Source organism: Neophocaena asiaeorientalis, unplaced genomic scaffold, assembly GCF_003031525.2.
Source record: "Neophocaena asiaeorientalis asiaeorientalis breed wild unplaced genomic scaffold, Neophocaena_asiaeorientalis_V1.1 scaffold204, whole genome shotgun sequence".
NCBI classification, from domain to species: Eukaryota; Metazoa; Chordata; class Mammalia; order Artiodactyla; family Phocoenidae; genus Neophocaena; species Neophocaena asiaeorientalis.
Window position 1 is genome coordinate 4,276,878 of NW_020173922.1, and position 18,351 is coordinate 4,295,228.

Here is an 18,351-nt window from a genome sequence, read left to right on the forward strand (position 1 = left end):
AAAAAAAAAAAAAAAAAAAAAAAAAAAAATGACATTTTTCACAGAATTAGAATAATTCTAAAATTTATATGGAAATTAGGAGATTGGGATTAACATATTCACACTACTATATATAAAACAGATAACTAATAAGGACCCACTGTATAGCACAGGGAACTCTACTCAATATTCTGTAATAACCAAAACTGAAAAAGAATCTGAAAAAGAATGGAGATATATGTTATGTGTATAACTGATTCACTTAGCTGTACACCTGAAACTAACAGAACATTGTAAGTCAACTATACTCTAATAAACTTTTTTAATTATTTATTTATTTATTTATTTTGGCTGCACTGGGTCTTAGTTGCAGCATGCAGACTCTTAGTTGTGGCATGCGGGCTTCTTAGTTGCAGCATGCAGACTCTAAGTTGCAGCATGCAGGCTTTATAGCTGTGGCATGCATGCAGGATCTAGTTCCCTGACCAGGGATCAAACCCGGGCCCCCTGCATTGGGAGCATGGAGTCTGACTCACTAGAACACCAAGGAAGTCCCCCAATAAAAAAAAAAGTTTTAATTATATTGAAGCATGTAAAGTAAAACAGGAATAAACGCTGAAAAAAATAAAACTTCTAAGGAAACACAAAAGATCCCAAATAGCCAAAATAATCTTAAGCAAGAAGAACAAAGTTGGAGGTATCATGCTCCCTGATTTCAAACTATACTACAAAGCTACTATAATCAAAACAATATGGTACTGGCACAAAAATAAACACACAGATCAATGGAACAGAACAGAGAGCCCAGGAACAAACCCATACTTATATGGTCAATTAATCTGTGACAAAGGAGGTAAGAATGTACAATGAGGAAAAGACAGCCTCTTCAACAAATGATGTGGGGAAAACTGGTTACATGCAAAAGAATCAAACTGGACTACTTTCCCACACCGTATACAAAAATAAACTCAAAATGGATTAAAGACTTAAATGTAAGACCTGAAACCATAAAACTCCTAAAAGAAAACATAGGCAGTACACTCTTTGACACTGGTCTTAGCAGTATTTTTTGGTGGTTTTTTTTTTTTTTTGGTTTTGTTTTGCCTTCTATTTTTTGGCCTTGCCACACATCACGCGGGATCTTAGTTCCCCAACCAGGGATCAAACCCATACCCCCTGCAGTGGAAGCACGGCATCTTAACCACTGGACCGCCAGGGAAGTCCCTTAGCAGTATTTTTTTGGATCTATCTCCTCAGGCAAGGGAAACAAAGTAAAAAATAAACAAATGGAACTACATCAAACTAAAAAGCTTATACACAGCAAAGGAAACCACCACCACCAACAACAAAAGGCAGCCTACTGAATGGGAGAAGCTATTTGCAAATGATATATCTGATAAGGGGTTAATATCCAAAATATACAAGGAACTCATAAAACTCAACATCAAAAATAAACAACCTGATTTAAAAATGGGCAGAGGACTTTTTTCCAAAGAAGACATACAAACGGCCAATACACACATGAAAAGATGCTCACTAATCCATCAGGGAAATGCAATCAAAACCACAATGAGATATCACCCCACACCTATCAGAATGGTTATTATCAAAAAGACAACAAATAACAAGTGTTAGCAAAAATGTGGAGTAAAGGGAATCCTTGTGCTCTGTTGGTGGGAATGTAAATTGGTACAGCCACTATAAAAAACAGTATGGAGGTTCCTTAAACAATTAAAAATAGAACCACTTACCATACAATCCAGCAATTCCACTTCTATTTCCAAAGAAAACAAAAACACTAATTTAAAAAGATATATGCACCCCTATGTTACTGCAGCATTACTTACAAAGCCAAGATATGGAAGCAACCTAAATGTCAACAGATGAATGGATAAAGAAGAGGTGGTATGTATGTGTGTGTGTGTGTGTGTGTGTGTGTGTATATGTATACACACACAATGGAATATTAGCGATAGAAAAGAATGAAATCTTGCCATTTTCAACAACACAGATGGATCTAGAGTATATTATGCTAAGCAAAATAAGTCAGAAAGAAAAAGACAAATACCATACGATTTCACTCATATGTGGAATCTAAAAAACAAAACAAACGAACAAACAACAAAACAGACTCAGATTCAGAGAACAAACAGGTGGTTGGAGGGGAGAGGTGTAGGAGGATGAGTGAAATAGGTGAGGGAGATTAAGAAGTACAAAATTCCGGGCTTCCCTGGTGGCGCAGTGGTTGAGAGTCCGCCTGCCGAAGCAGGGGACACGGGTTCGTGTCCCGGTCTGGGAAGATCCCACATGCCGCGGAGCGGCTGGGCCCGTGAGCCATGGCCGCTGAACCTGTGCGTCCGGAGCCTGTGCTCCGCAACGGGAGAGGCCACAACAGTGAGAGGCCCGCACACCGCAAAAAAAAAAAAAAAAAAAAAGTACAAACTTCCAGTTACAAAATAAATTAGTTAAAGGGATAAAATGTACAGCATGGGAAATATAGTCAATAAAATTGTAGTAACTTTGTATGGTGACAGATGGTAGCTAGACTTATCATGGTGATCATTTTGTAATGTATAGAAATATCAAATCACTATGTTGTATACCTGGAACTAACAGTGCTGTAAGTCAATTATACTTGAATTTGAAAAAAAATAAAGAAACCAACATTGTTACATTACTAGTAACTAAACTCCAGACTCTTTGTGTTTCACCAGTTTGTCCATTAATGTCTTTTTTCTGTTCCAGCATACCATTCAGAATACCACATTGCATTTAAATGTCATGTCTTCTCTGGTCTATGAGAGTTTCTTGGTCGTTCCTTGTTTATCACAACCATAACAGTATGAGGAGTACCGGTCAGGTATTTTGTAGAATGTCCCTTAATTTGAATTTGTCTTATTTTTTTCTTATGATTAGAACAGAGTTATTGGTTTTGAGGAAAAATACCATAGAGGTGAAGAGCTCTTGTTTTCACATCGCATCAGGAGACTTATATCCATATAACAGCACTGGTGATGTTACCCTGAATCACAGGTAATGCTTACCAGGTTTCTCCACTGTAAAGGTACTGTTTTTCCCTTTCCATAAACTACTCTTTAGAAGTGGGTCACTAAGTCCAGATCACACTTCAAGTTCTACCTCCTGGAAGGGGGAAGTATCTATGTATATTACTGGAATTCTTCTGTACGAGATTTATCTTCTCTCTCCCATTTATTTAGTTATCTATTCATTCAATCATTTGTTTATATAAGTTTATATTCATTCAATCATTTGTTTATATAAATTCAGACTCAGGTATATTTATTTTATATTTTGGGTTATAATCGAATACATTACTTATTTTGCTGCTTAAATCATCCCAGCTTTGGCCATTGGAAGAGAAGGTCACTTCTGAGTAAAGATCTAAGAGAAGTGAGGGAGCAAGCCACAAACTTATCTAGGAGAGGAGCATTCTAGGTCCCAAGGTGTGATGGGCCTGGTGCATTCAGGAAACATGAGGGAGGCCAAGGTGTCTAAAGGAGAGGGAATGTGAGGGAGAGTAGTACAAGATGAAATAACGGAGATAAGGGTAGTAATACACATCACAGAGCTGTGTAGGCCATGGAAGGGACTTTGACACTTTATAAGAGAAGGAAAGCCAAAGGATATTTTTGAGCACAGGAAGACGTAACAAAAGGATCATTCTGGCTGCTGTGTTGAGAACTGACTGGAAGCGTTAACAGCAGAAGGAGGAAGTCCAGTTAGCAGCCTATTACAATAACCCAGGGGAGAGATAATGGTGGTCATAGGGGTAATGAGAAGTGGTCAGATTCTGGATATATGTGAAGGTGGAGCTGTTAGGACTTGCTGTCGGATAGACTGAGAGAAAGAAAGGAATCAAGAATGGCTCTGAGGATTTTGGCCTGAGTAACTGAAAGGACAGAGTTGCCATTAACTGAGATTGGGGAAGGTTACAGGAGCTCAGTTTCAGACATGTTAAGTTTGAGATGCCTATTAAACATCCACGTAGAGGTAGCAGATGGACAGATTAGGTCTGGAGTTCAGAAAAGTATAGGCTGGAGGTTAAAAAAATCTGGGAGTCTTCAGCATACAAATAAAATGTAAAGCCATTAAGCTAGAGGAGATCACCAAAGGCATAAAAGTATATAAGAAGAGTAAAGGTCCAAAGACTGAGCCTCGGACACTCTGGGACTGAGAGAAATCAAGGCCTTCTTACCTGCCCTTCAACTATAAACAAATTTAGCAAAAATTTTCCCATCCATTGTGTACATAGTACTGTTCTGGAGCCCATAACTCTCAGGTCTCTCAGTACGCAACCTTAGCTCTTACATTTCTACAATTCCCTACTCCCAATCTGCTCCTTTGCTGCTGTGCAACTGGTCTCCATCATGAGACAATCATTACTGCCACCATCCCTTTGCAAGCTGTTCCTCCCACCTGGAAAACCCTTCCCACTCCACCTCATCAAATTCCAACTCTTTATCAAGCCCTAGGTGTCCCATCTTCTCTCTGAGCTTTATCTAACTATTCTGGTTTATAATAAATGACATTCCACTCCAAAGCAGCCCATCTCTGAACCTCTGTAATACCTGCTATCTGTACAATTAGATATTTATCACTTATTGACCTGTATGGCTAGTTAACTTTACCTATAAATAGCTCTTATTTATATGTACTGCAGCCTCCTTTAAGGAGAAGGGTATCTCAGCCTTTCCTATTCTCCCAACAGTAGCCTGCCACATACCTACCACATAGCAAGTACTCGATAAACGTGTATGGATTATTTCATGTCAATTCTGTTATCAGGTCAGTTCAGTAAGCTTCTTGAAAGTAGGGGCCTGTTTTATATCCCTCCTTCATCTGGCATTGGGCTGGACACAGGTGGGCAAGCACTCAACATCTCCTTACCATCAAAGAGACTGATGACAATGTCCCTGTCCTGGGGATCCTACCGTCTTGGTACAAAACAATGAGAATGTGTGTTCTGTGCTTGCTGCCCTGTCTTTCCTGAAGCCAGCTACTTCCTAGTCAAGGGAGAAATACCTAGAGATCACAGAGAGAAGAAATCCCAGGGCATCTGATGTGTGATGCACAACAGGAATGAGAGATACTCAAAACACAGTGTTATCTTAACAGTCCAGACAAGGTTACCCCCAGCTGAGATGCTGGGCAAAAGAATCAGAAAAGATGAGCACTTCTACTTTAGTGAATCTCTTCTAAGAACATAGAGAGCACATAAAAATATACGCAAGAGGGCGTCCCTGGTGGCGCAGTGGTTGAGAGTCCGCCTGCCGATGCAGAGGACACAGGTTCGTGCCCTGGTCCGGGAAGATCCCACATGCCGTGGAGCGGCTGTGCCCATGAGCCATGGCCACTGAGCCTGCACGTCAGGAGCCTGTGCTCCGCAACAGGAGAGGCCACAACAGTGAGAGTCCACGTACCGCAAAAAAAGTTAAAAAAAAAAAAAATATATATATATATACGCCAGAATGTTTACTGTAGAATTACTTATAATAATGAAAAACTGGAAGCCACCTAAATGTGTAAAAATAATAATCAATTAAGCATAATTTGGTATATTCATACAAAGACTAGCATCTGGAAAAAGTTCACTGTGTGCCTAATTATGTGCTGGAGGCTCTAGCTTTTAAAACTACACTGAGCCTGCCCGTCAGGAGCCTGTGCTCCGCAACAGGAGAGGCCACAACAGTGAGAGTCCACGTACCGCAAAAAAAGTTAAAAAAAAAAAAAATATATATATATATACGCCAGAATGTTTACTGTAGAATTACTTATAATAATGAAAAACTGGAAGCCACCTAAATGTGTAAAAATAATAATCAATTAAGCATAATTTGGTATATTCATACAAAGACTAGCATCTGGAAAAAGTTCACTGTGTGCCTAATTATGTGCTGGAGGCTCTAGCTTTTAAAACTCCACAACATTTAGCTCCCAATTTCTAAATGGAAAATATTAGCCTCTAAATACTATGTACAGAATGAAAGCACTTTTATAAAAACAACTGGAAGAACATATACCATGTTATCTTTATATCTGGATAGTGGAATAGGGATGGTTTTGTTGTTGTTTCCCTTTGTGCTTTTCTGTGTTTTCCAAGTTTTCTGCTTTGAAAACATAAATATTACTTTGTCAGCAGGCAAAAAAAAAAAGCATTTTAAAAACAAACACACAAAAGCTAAATTCTCAACCATCTAAGCATCAACTGCTAGAATGTTCCTACTTTTGATGTAAAATGCAAGAATCATAAGCTTGAGCCCTCCCCTTATCCCCCCTCCCCGCCCCAAACAGAGAAAAACCCATGAAACTATGAGACTTAGAGCTTCTTGAAGGTAAGATTCTGTTTTGCTGATCTTTAGTTTCCCACCCCAGAGTTTTCAGCACCCCATAAGGCACATATTTACGTGCTCAGTAAACACAAAAGGGAAGGAGGAAGTGTGGTGAACTTATAAGGCACAGGTGTCACTAACACAATGACATTACCCTACCTCCATCCACCCCATCCCAGATCTGATCCCTTCCTCTCCTATCTCTAGGCATTGCACAAGCCAGCCAAGTAGCTCTTAGAACAGACAAACTGCTGACTTTTTGCACCACAGCATACATCTTTTGCTTTTTTTCCCCTTTCCTTTCTCCCTCTTCTTAAAAGGTGATCTTGCCTTTCAGCTAGTATAATGCACTGAACCAGTGTGCCAGTCAGTCTGCAGAGAATCATTGAGACAACGAATCTAAATAATAAAAGCCAGAACAAGGAGATACCTTGGAGAGAGACTTGCTGTAGTACTTTCAATTTAGAACCTCATTTCAGTGGCTAATGCAGTTGTTGGAGACATTAGCCTAATTTTTCCCAGGAAAGTCCAGCAAAACAGCGGTACTACACATGGGCACAGAGGACCCTGCTCATTTCAGAGACAGAGTGCAGAGAATGAAATTAGCAGCACTGCACTTCTGGTGTAGAGGAAAGCAAATCTCCACGCCCTTCCACCAATTCATCACCAACCATGTTTAAAATAAAAACACACAAGAATGAGTATGGGAGTCGGCAGGAGAATGAAGTTCGAGAGAGGCGAGACCCCTGAAGAGGCCCCCGTGGGGCACTTACAGACTACATGAAAGTTAATTTCAAAGGACATCCAATAAAGGCAGCCCTACAACAGATTTTGTCATTGCTAAGCCCCATATGCTGGGATGGCTCCAAAACTTGCCAGCAGATCAGTTTGCTGAAGCCAGAAATAGGGAGGCAAGCCCCAAAAGGTCAGACTGGAAGGGAAAGACTTAGCTCCAGACATGTCTACACAGACTTAGGAGATAGGGAAGTTGTTCCTAAGACAAGAGCTTCCCATTGGCTAAGCTAAAAAGAAGTCGCATCTGGTCTGGTCCAGACTTGTCCTAAGTCTCTCTCCCAAGTGGTCAGTCTCCTTGCTGCCAGAGCCGAGCAGCTCAGGACCATGCGCTTTCCTGTGGCTACGTGAAGAGGGAAGCAGGAGCCTCAGAGGCAGCAACAATATCCCTAGGGAGCAGTCTCTGAGGGGTTCCCCACTCCCTCATAGATTGGGCCCACAGTGGGTCTCCCTGAATAGAGGAAGGCACTCCTTTCTCTTACTCTAACAGGTTGTTGGGCCAGCAGCTCTCTCTCTGACCTCAGAGATTTCTCATTGTCTCTGGTCCCCCAAAGTTCCATTCTGCCCTCCATTCTGTTTTCTGAGGTTCTTTTGACTTATCTAGGGGTGGGTGAGAAGAAAAAAAGTTTAACTAAGTCTTCATAGCAAACGATTTTCTAGAACACAATGTTCCTTTTTCCTCTCCCCTCCCCCAACATAAGGCAAAGGAGAATCCAAAGTCACCAACAACTCATTCCTGTTTTTCAACTGAAGTATAGCTGATGTATAATATTCTATAAATTACAGGTATACAACATAGTGATTCACATTTATAAAGGTATATTCCATTTATGGTTATAACAAAATATTGTCTATATTCTTTGTGTTATACAATATATCATTGTAGCTTATTTTATACCTAATAGATTGTACCTCCTAATCTCCTACCCCTACATTGCCCCTCCCCCTTCCCTATCCCCACTAGTAACTACTAGTTTGTTCTCTGTATCTGTGACTCTGCTTCTTTTTGTTATGTTCACCAGTTCATTTTATTTTTTAGATTCCACATATGATATAATACAGTATATGTCTTTCCCTTTCTGATTTATTTCACTTAGCATTATGCCATCCAAGTCCATCCTTGTTGCTGCAAAGGGCAAAATTTCATTCTTTTTTATGGCTTAGTAGTATTCCTATATATATATATATATATATACACACACACACACACACACACACATATCACATTTTCTTTATCCATTCATCTGTTGATTGACACTCAGGTTGCTTTCATATCCTGGCAACTGTAAATAATGCTGCTATGAACACTGGGGTGCATGTATCTTTTCCAATTAGGGTTTTTGCATATATATTTTAATATATACACAAGAGTGGAATTGCTGGACCAGTAACTCATTCTTAACAGCTTCATGGCCTTACCAGCACTAACCTGGACGCCTTAATGACTTTAAGAGGTCAACACTGTAATGACAGACACAAAGACACCTATACATCAAGACCTATGAGTGGAAGGGTGGGACCGCCAACGTTCTTGATCAAATGGATTCCCTGTGGTGCTTAAAGCCAAGATACTCTGCTATGCTCCCACTGTACTTAACACAATGGTAGGCACATAGTAAGTACTCAAACACCTCAGGACCTGAACTCTTCCCATAGATCTCTCCATAAAGTTCTGGGTATATGAAAAACTGTGCCCTCTACCTCACAGATACTAAAAGACAGACCTACAGGAGACACAGGGGTTGCTTGGGAGGAAAAGCAACAGAGATGAAAAGCTAGACACCCCAGACTCCACCCAGGAGGCATACGCAATGAGGGGAGCAGTGCAGGCACAGGGAGACAAGAATTACTCCCCACATACACTGCCTGCCTGCCAAAATTTACTGGATGGCAGGAATCCTAGATCTGTGGGCAAGGAATGAGTCATGTTATGAATCCCTTTTTTCTAAGCAGCATGTGCAAAAATTCCTACATCTCAGGAAGGGAAGACGGTGGTCTACAACTGGAAGCACTGATTTCATTCTAATGCTGGAGCAGCCTCCTCAAATTACAGAGTCCATTCTGGAAGAAGCCAGGCAAGCTAGACTGTGGCTTTGGATAGAGTCAAAATACCACTGCCATGAAACTGTATCATCACAGTGTTGATAATTTCCCTTTAAGAAGCAAATCTTCCTTGAACTGTAAATCAATCCCTCACTGCAGTTTTAGAAATCTATCCAAAAAAAAATCAGCTATTACCAGAAATTCTAAATGCTAGACACTAAGCTGAGCTACAGTATAATTAGGGGAGATTCTGAATGGTGCCCTGAGGCAGACTATACAAGAACAGGGTAGGAAGGAATTATATACACTTAGAAAGCTCATTTAAAGAATAGATGTTGATTGACACTCAGGTTGCTTTCATATCCTGGCAACTGTAAATAATGCTGCTATGAACACTGGGGTGCATGTATCTTTTCCAATTAGGGTTTTTGCATATATATTTTAATATATACACAAGAGTGGAATTGCTGGACCAGTAACTCATTCTTAACAGCTTCATGGCCTTACCAGCACTAACCTGGACGCCTTAATGACTTTAAGAGGTCAACACTGTAATGACAGACACAAAGACACCTATACATCAAGACCTATGAGTGGAAGGGTGGGACCGCCAACGTTCTTGATCAAATGGATTCCCTGTGGTGCTTAAAGCCAAGATACTCTGCTATGCTCCCACTGTACTTAACACAATGGTAGGCACATAGTAAGTACTCAAACACCTCAGGACCTGAACTCTTCCCATAGATCTCTCCATAAAGTTCTGGGTATATGAAAAACTGTGCCCTCTACCTCACAGATACTAAAAGACAGACCTACAGGAGACACAGGGGTTGCTTGGGAGGAAAAGCAACAGAGATGAAAAGCTAGACACCCCAGACTCCACCCAGGAGGCATACGCAATGAGGGGAGCAGTGCAGGCACAGGGAGACAAGAATTACTCCCCACATACACTGCCTGCCTGCCAAAATTTACTGGATGGCAGGAATCCTAGATCTGTGGGCAAGGAATGAGTCATGTTATGAATCCCTTTTTTCTAAGCAGCATGTGCAAAAATTCCTACATCTCAGGAAGGGAAGACGGTGGTCTACAACTGGAAGCACTGATTTCATTCTAATGCTGGAGCAGCCTCCTCAAATTACAGAGTCCATTCTGGAAGAAGCCAGGCAAGCTAGACTGTGGCTTTGGATAGAGTCAAAATACCACTGCCATGAAACTGTATCATCACAGTGTTGATAATTTCCCTTTAAGAAGCAAATCTTCCTTGAACTGTAAATCAATCCCTCACTGCAGTTTTAGAAATCTATCCAAAAAAAAATCAGCTATTACCAGAAATTCTAAATGCTAGACACTAAGCTGAGCTACAGTATAATTAGGGGAGATTCTGAATGGTGCCCTGAGGCAGACTATACAAGAACAGGGTAGGAAGGAATTATATACACTTAGAAAGCTCATTTAAAGAATAGGCTGTGCATAATGCATGTAGGCCTGGGAGTGCAGACATTCAAAGGCAGGCTTCGAGCCGTGACACTGGCAGATGGTTGCCTCGGTGGCAATTGTGCACGCTTCAATGGCCACCTCCTCCCGTCCACCCTTAAGCACAGGCTTATGCTCCCATGAGGCATGGGAAGCACCGGCAGACATTACCCCCAAAGAATGGTGCCTTTCCCTAGGGATGGTAAACATTTCCATCAGAAGGCAGAAGTTGACACAAGGCAATATCTCTCTGGGCAGGGAAAAGAAGCCACAAATATAAAGTTGCTCATTCAAGAGACAGACAACCTCTGCAAGCCAAGTAGTGCCAAACCATTTGTAAAGGGTTTGCACACATCCATCAGCACAAGTGGCTGCATGGGGGAGGGAGAGCAGGAGCGTGTAAGGCCCACTCAAGGTACAAGACTCTCTGGCCTCAGGCCACTTGTTATCTGACTGAAGAGAAGCCCCAGGAGAAAGGAAGCTGGTCATCTTTCCACTGGGGCTCTAGCCTGAGCAAAGGTGCAGCAAAGGTTTGATTTGTAGCCTTGTCTTGCTCCTCTAGCCCAGGTGCTTCCAATCCTCCCAAACCACACCCAAGGTCTGTGCATTTCAACCCTCTGCATTCACAAGCCTTCAGGGGTAGTGTACTGTTCAATCTTGAACTGGACACTTCTCCCTCCCACCACCACCTCCCTTTTTTTTTTAGTCACATGTGTCACATACTAGTCTTATGCCTAAAATATTCTACAGAGAAATATGGTTTATGAACTCTCCCGTAATACAATACATAATTCAGAGACCAGCCATTTGTCACACTATTGAGTAATCCACACGCATCCCCAGGGTGTGACAATAAAATTTGTAAATCAACAGCAAAAAGCAGTACACCTTAGCCACTGAGTTAAAATACAAAGAACATTTTTTAGCATTGATTTTTTTTTTTAATTTAGAAAATATATGGACTTTTGGAAGGTAAATACTGGCGAGGGAGCTGTGGGCTAGAATGGAAGACTTTCTACTTTCCAGACCCCGCCCCCCACAGCTGACTTCAATGCAAAAATAAAATCTCCAAGACTCATATTCTCCAATGATAATAATGGGTTTCTTCTACAAAGCCTGTTATTAGCATGACAGAGATGGCCACATCAGTCATAAGAAAAGCACATGTACCTTCTGCACCCAAGATGAGCAAGCAAAGTACCTGCTTTATGTGAGAGAAAGGCACTTAAAACAGGAAAGAAAATAATAAATTATTGCAAATCTTGGTTTGAACTTATTTTTCTTTCTTCTGGATGATCAAACAGTGAGCGTGAGCGTAGGGGTAGGCATTGAGATCTGCAAACATATTGCCATAGTGATTGGTGCTTAGATAATAGGATAAAATAGGCAGTATTTCATTTATATTCCAAGGAACAGAGACAAATGCCCTGATCACTCAGCCTAATGCCAAATGAGTGGCCTCCACCCTAGTTGCTATGGCACCACTGCAGAATCAGAACTGGGGCGTGTGTCTTGAGTTGTCACCCAACGAATTATCCGCCTAAACTCTGCTCAGGATGCAGCAGGTGTTCAGGAGCTAAAGGCCAAGCATTGGGGCCCCTTAGTAAGAGCCCTTCCTGTGACATAGGAGGTGAGACTGAGTCAGGTATGACCTGCTATGCATGGCTCCACCCTGGTCAGTTTCTCTTTTTACCTAAGAGGTCACTTGGACTTCATTTATTTTAACTTTTTAATTCAAAATAATTTTAGCCTTGGAGAAAAGCTGCAAAAACAGTAAAAAGTCCCCATACCCTTCACTCAGTTTCCCCTAATATTAACATCTTACATAACCACAGAACGATTATCAAAACTAAGAAATCAACATTGGTACAATAGTAGTTAACTAAACTACAGATTATTTGCATTTCACCTGTTTTTTCCTCCAATATCCTTTTTTCTGTTCCAGAATCTCATCTAGGATATGACACCACATTTAGTTGTCATGTATCCTTGTCTTCTCCAATCTGTGACAGTTCCTTGGTCTTTGTCATTCTCGATCTGGACATATTTGAATACTGGTCAGTTAATTTTTAGATCATACCTCAGTCTGGGCTTGTCTGGTGTCCACTCATTTTTACTACAACAGAAACAATAGTAGCTAATATTTATTAAGCTATTCCTATATACCTGGCACTATAGTAAACACTTCTATGCTTACCTTATTTACCCCACTTAAAATAATCCTCTGAAGTAGGTATTATTACTATCCCTATTTTACAAATGATATTTCATTACAGGATATTTCATTAAACCTTAGCGGAATTAAATAACTTGCCCAAGGCTACCCAGCTGGAAAAGGCAGAGCTGAACCCGGGTAGAGTGACTCCGCCACACTCTACTGTCTGCTATATTCAAGGCATTGCGACAACAACCACATGCCAAAATACAGGCTAGACTCTGCCCTCTGGCAACTCCTTCCCCAAAGGACATGTCTCTTTGAAGAGAGGGCATTCTAGGCTTTTGTCTTTTTTCCAAGGGAGACAAACTATCCACTTTAATTTCTAAGTTATGCCCATACAACCAGAAATTTCTTTCTCTTGATAAGAAGCACCTTCCTGGCCTGAGGACAAAGAAGAGGGCAGTGTTCTCCTGAGACCTCACCCTCAACCAGTACCAGGAAAAGGGGAAACATACAAGCATGTAGGTGTGCTCAGCTCAAGAGCACTCTCTTCCAAAGGCTTCTGCAAGTACATGAAGACGTTACGGTCAAAGGATAAAAAAAGAAATCTTCTGGGATTGCTTCTTTTCCATGTCATGCCCAGAGATGCCCAGTGATGGGCAACACAAGCTGACACCTTCTCTTTAGCATCAGGCTCTTTGGGGAAGTTGACGCACAACCCATTCATGTAGCACAGGGCAGAGTGTCAAGGGACACGGCTGTGGGAGCCAGGCTGGGAAGAACTCTGGCTACACTCCAGGACTTGCGGTTAATGACTATGACTTTAGATCACTCAGTTCCACAGACTTGATTTTTCCCAAATCCCCTCTCTGACAACACTAAAGTGTTTTTCCTCTTGTTCTGATTAATCAGTGAAATACATGGCTGAAAGGACTGGCTTGGAAGTCATTTCTTTTTTTTTTTAAATATCTTTATTGGAGTATAATTGCTTTATGAAGTCATTTCTTGATGCTGGTAGAACTTAGAAAATACTTCCCTAACTACACACTCCACATCTATCCACCCCTGCCACCTGACACTCAGCAGCAGGTAGAGGCCATTACAGCAAGGGAGAAAAGAATGCAAAGAGGGCAGGCAGTGAGGGAGGAAGAGAGAAGGGCTGAGAGCATGAAAAGGGAGGAAAAAAACAGAGAAAAAGTATTTTGTTCAAATTCAGTCACTATAGAACCAAGACTTTCACTGACATGCATAAGTAGGGTTAAATGACGTCAGCAAATAGGTGAAAAGACTCAGGCTTCCTTTGATTTGTCCTTCTCTTGACTTCTCCCCACTTTCCTTCACTCCCTCAAAGGGCACCTCCCAACCCCCCCATTTAGATAGGCTCCTGTAAATCAAACATTTCACTTGGCTGCCAGCTTTGGGCAAGAAAGAGCCCCCCTCCTTTGAAATCTTCCATTTTGTATCTAACTCCAAGGTATCCTCAGCTAGCTATTTTGAACAAATATTGGAGGTTGAAAAGCTAATGTTCTTTAGGGAACAATTCCTCCAGCCTCTCTATCTGCAATCTAACCCAGTGGGAATCTAAAGCCAGCTAACAGCCCTCCAGTCACACTGCACACAGGGCTACTTAATCCACTGTGTTTAAGGAACATCTGGATCTACCCCTAAGATCTAACCTAGGAAACGAAGATAGGGCAGCTTGAATAACTCTTCATCCTCTTAAATAATTTCCCCTCTCAATGTCAACAGCCTCCAAAATTCACATTATTTTGTTCCCACAGAAACCTGAAATAGCACTACTTTCAAGCAATGATCCTACACTTTCTATCTTCAGAAGAAAGAAGAAAATCCTGGGAAGAGCAATGGGAACTGAGGCCCCCTCACTGACCAAATACAGGCTCCAAAAGAGACCAAGAGAAGAGATAAACACTTCTTTACAGGGCATCTTTAAGCCTCCCTTAATAATGTACATAAAGCACTAAGGACAAGGGGGGTTCCCCCAAAATGTTAGTTTTCTTCCCTTCCCCAACAGCTAGACTAGAGTTCCTGGGTCCTATTCCACCTCAGTCATTCTTGGCCATGAGATACTAGACAACCTCCTCACCCTCTGCCCAAAAGCCTGACTCGGCAAAACCTGGATTACAGAATGGAGGTTAACGAATAATGTTTATGCAACAGGTAGAGGACTGCCTGGGGTGGGGGTCGTTTCCTTTCAGCTAGGCAAAAAAAAAAAAACTTGACAAAAGCACCACATCACTACTCCATAAAAACTCACCTGGGGGAGGAGCTTCAAGATGGTGGAAGAGTAAGACGTGGAGATCACCTTCCTCCCCACAAATACATCAGAAATACATCTACATGTGGAACAACCCCTAAAGAACACCTACTGAATGCTGGCAGAAGACCTCAGACCTCCCGAAAGGCAAGAAACTCCCCACGTACATGGGTAGGGCAAAAGAAAAAAACAGAGACAAAAGAATAGGGACGGGACCTGCACCAGTGGGAGGGAGCTGTGAAGGAGGAAAGGTTTCCACACACTAGGAAACCCTTCGCGGGCAGAGATGGGGGGTGGCGGAGGCGATAAGCTTCAGAGCCACGGAGGAGAGCACAGCAACAGGGGTGCACAGGGCAAAGCGGAGAGATTCTCGCACAGAGGACCGGTGCCAACCAGCACTCACCAGCCTGAGAGGCTTGTGTGCTCACCCGCCGGGGCGGGCGGGGGCTGGGAGCTGAGGCTCGGGCTTCGGAGGTCAGATCCCAGGGAGAGGACTGGGGTTGGCTGCGTGAACACAGAATGAAGGGGGCTAGTGCGCCACGGTTAGCCGGGAGGGAGTCAGGAAAAAGGTCTGGAGCTGCCAAAGAAGCAAGAGACATTTTCTTGCCTCTGTTTCATGTTGCGTGAGGAGACGGGATTAAGAGCGTGGCCTAAATGAGCTCCAGAGGTGGGCGCAAGCGGCGGCTATTGGCGCGGACCCCAGAGAAGGGCATGAGACGCTAAGACTGCTGCTACAGCCACCAAGAAGCCCGTGTGCAAGCACAGGTCACTATCCATACCTCCCCTCCCGAGAGCCTGTGCAGCCCGCCACTGCCAGGGTCCCGTGATCCAGGGACAACTTCCCCAGGAGAACACAGGGCGCGCCTCAGGCTGGTGCAACGTCATGCTGGCGTCTGCCACCACAGGCTCACCCCGCATTCCTTACCCTGCCCTCCCTCTGGCCTGAGTGAGCCAGAGCCCCCTAATCAGCTGCTCTTTTAACCCCGTACTGTCTGAGCAAGGAACAGACGCCCTCAGTCGACCTACACGCAGAGGTGGGGCCAAACCCAAAGCTGAACCCCAGAAGGTGTGTGAATAAAGAAAAGAAGGGGAAATCTCTCCCAGAAGCCTCAGGAGCAGCAGATTAAATCTCCACAATCAACTTGATGTACCCTGCATCTGTGGAATACCTGGATAGACAACGAATCATCCCAAATTGAGGCAGTGGACTTTGGGAGCAACAATACATATATTGTTTTCCCTTTTTCTCTTTTTGTGAGTGTGTATGTGTATGCTTCTTTGTGTGATTTTGTCTGTAGAGCTGTGCTTCTACCATTTGTCCTAGGATTCTGTCTATTCTTTTTTTTTTTCTTTTTTTTTAGTATAGTTTTTAATGCCTGTTATCATTGGGGGATTAGTTTTAGGTTTGGTTGCTCTCATTTCTTTTTTTTTTTATTACTTTTTAAATTATTTTTCTTATTTTTAATAACTTTATCTTTCTTCTGTCCTTCCTTCCTCCCTCCCTCCCTCCCTTTCTTTCTCTCTTTTATACTGAGTCGTGTGGATGACAGGGTCTTGGTGCTCCGGCCAGCCGTCAGGCCTATGCCTCTGAGATGGGAGAGCCGAGTTCAGGACATTGGTCCACCAGAGAGCTGCCAGCTCCACGTAACATCAAATGGTGAAAATCTCCCAGAGATATCCATCTCAACGCCAAGACCCAGCTCCACTCAACAACCAGCAAGCTACAGTGCTGGACACCCTATGCCAAACAACAAGCAAGACAGGAACACAACTGCACCTGTTAGCAGTGAGGCTGCCTAAAATCATAATAAGGTCACAGACACCCCAAAACACACCACCAGACGTGGACCTGCCCACCAGAAAGACAAGATCCAGTCTCATCCACCAGAAAACAGGTCCTAGTCCCCTCCACCAGGAAGCCTACAAAACCCACTGAACCAATCTTAGCCACTGGGGGCAGACACCAAAAACAACAGGAACTACGAACCAGCAGCCTGAGAAAAGGGGACCCCAAACACAGTAAGTTAAGCAAAAGGAGAAGACAGAGAAACACACAGCAGATGAAGGAGCAAGGTAAAAACCCACCAGACCAAACAAATGAAGAGGAAATAGGCAGTCTACCTGAAAAAGAATTCAGAATAATGATAGTAAAGATGATCCAAAATCTTGGAAACAGAATGGAGAAAAAACAAGAAATGTTTAACAAGGACTTAGACAGTGATGAACAACACAAAAAATGAAATTAAAAGTTCTCTAGAAGGAATCAATAGCAGAATAACTGAGGCAGAAGAACGGATAAGTGACCTGGAACATAAAATTGTGGAAATAACTGCTGCAGAGCAGAATAAAGAAAAAAGAATTAAAATAATTGAGGACAGCCTCAGAAACCTCTGGGACAACATTAAACACACCAACATTCGAATTTTAGGGGTCCCAGAAGAAGAAGAGAAAAAGAAAGGGACTGAGAAAATATTTGAAGAGATTATAGTTAAAAACTTCCCAAATATGGGAAAGGAAATAGTTAATGAAGTCCAGGAAGCGCAGAGAGTCCCATACAGGATAAATGCAAGGAGAAACATGCCAAGACATATGAATAAAGCTATCAAAAATTAAATACAAAGAAAAAATATTAAAAGCAGCAAGGGAAGGGCTTCCCTGGTGGCGCAGTGTTTGAGAGTCCGCCTGCCAATGCAGGGGACACGGGTTTGTGCCCTGGTCTGGGAAGATCCCACATGCCGCAGAGCGGCTGGGCCCATGAGCCATGTCCGCTGAGCCTGTGCATCCAGAGCCTGTGCTCCGCAACAGGAGACGCCACAACAGTGACAGGCCCGTGTACCGCAAAAAAAAAAAAAAACGCAGCAAGGGAAAACAACAAATAACATACAAGGGAATCCCCATACGGTTAAGAGCTGAACTTCCAGCAGAAACTCTGCAAGCCAGAAGGGAGTGGCAGGACATATTTAAAGTGATGAAAGGGAAAAACCTACAACCAAGATTACTCTACCCAGCAAGGATCTCATTCAGATTCGATGGAGAAATGAAAACCTTTACAGACAAGCAAAAGCTAAGAGAATTCAGCACCACCAAACAAGCTTTACAACAAAAGGTAAAGAAACTTCTCTAGGCAGGAAACACAAGAGAAAGGAAAGACCTACAATAACAAACCCAAAACAAGTAAGAAAATGGTAATAGGAACATACATACCGATAATTACCTTAAATGTAAATGGATTAAATACTCCATCCAAAAGACATAGACTGGCTGAATGGATACAAAAAAAT

The 18,351-nt window shown here is 42.4% G+C and overlaps 1 protein-coding gene across 3 annotated transcripts in view; it reads right to left on the reverse strand.

Moving 5' to 3' along the window:
• The window catches only part of SIL1 (SIL1 nucleotide exchange factor), a 282,845-nt gene that overhangs the window by 142,009 nt on the left and 122,485 nt on the right, over positions 1 to 18,351 (reverse strand). The window lies entirely within an intron of this gene.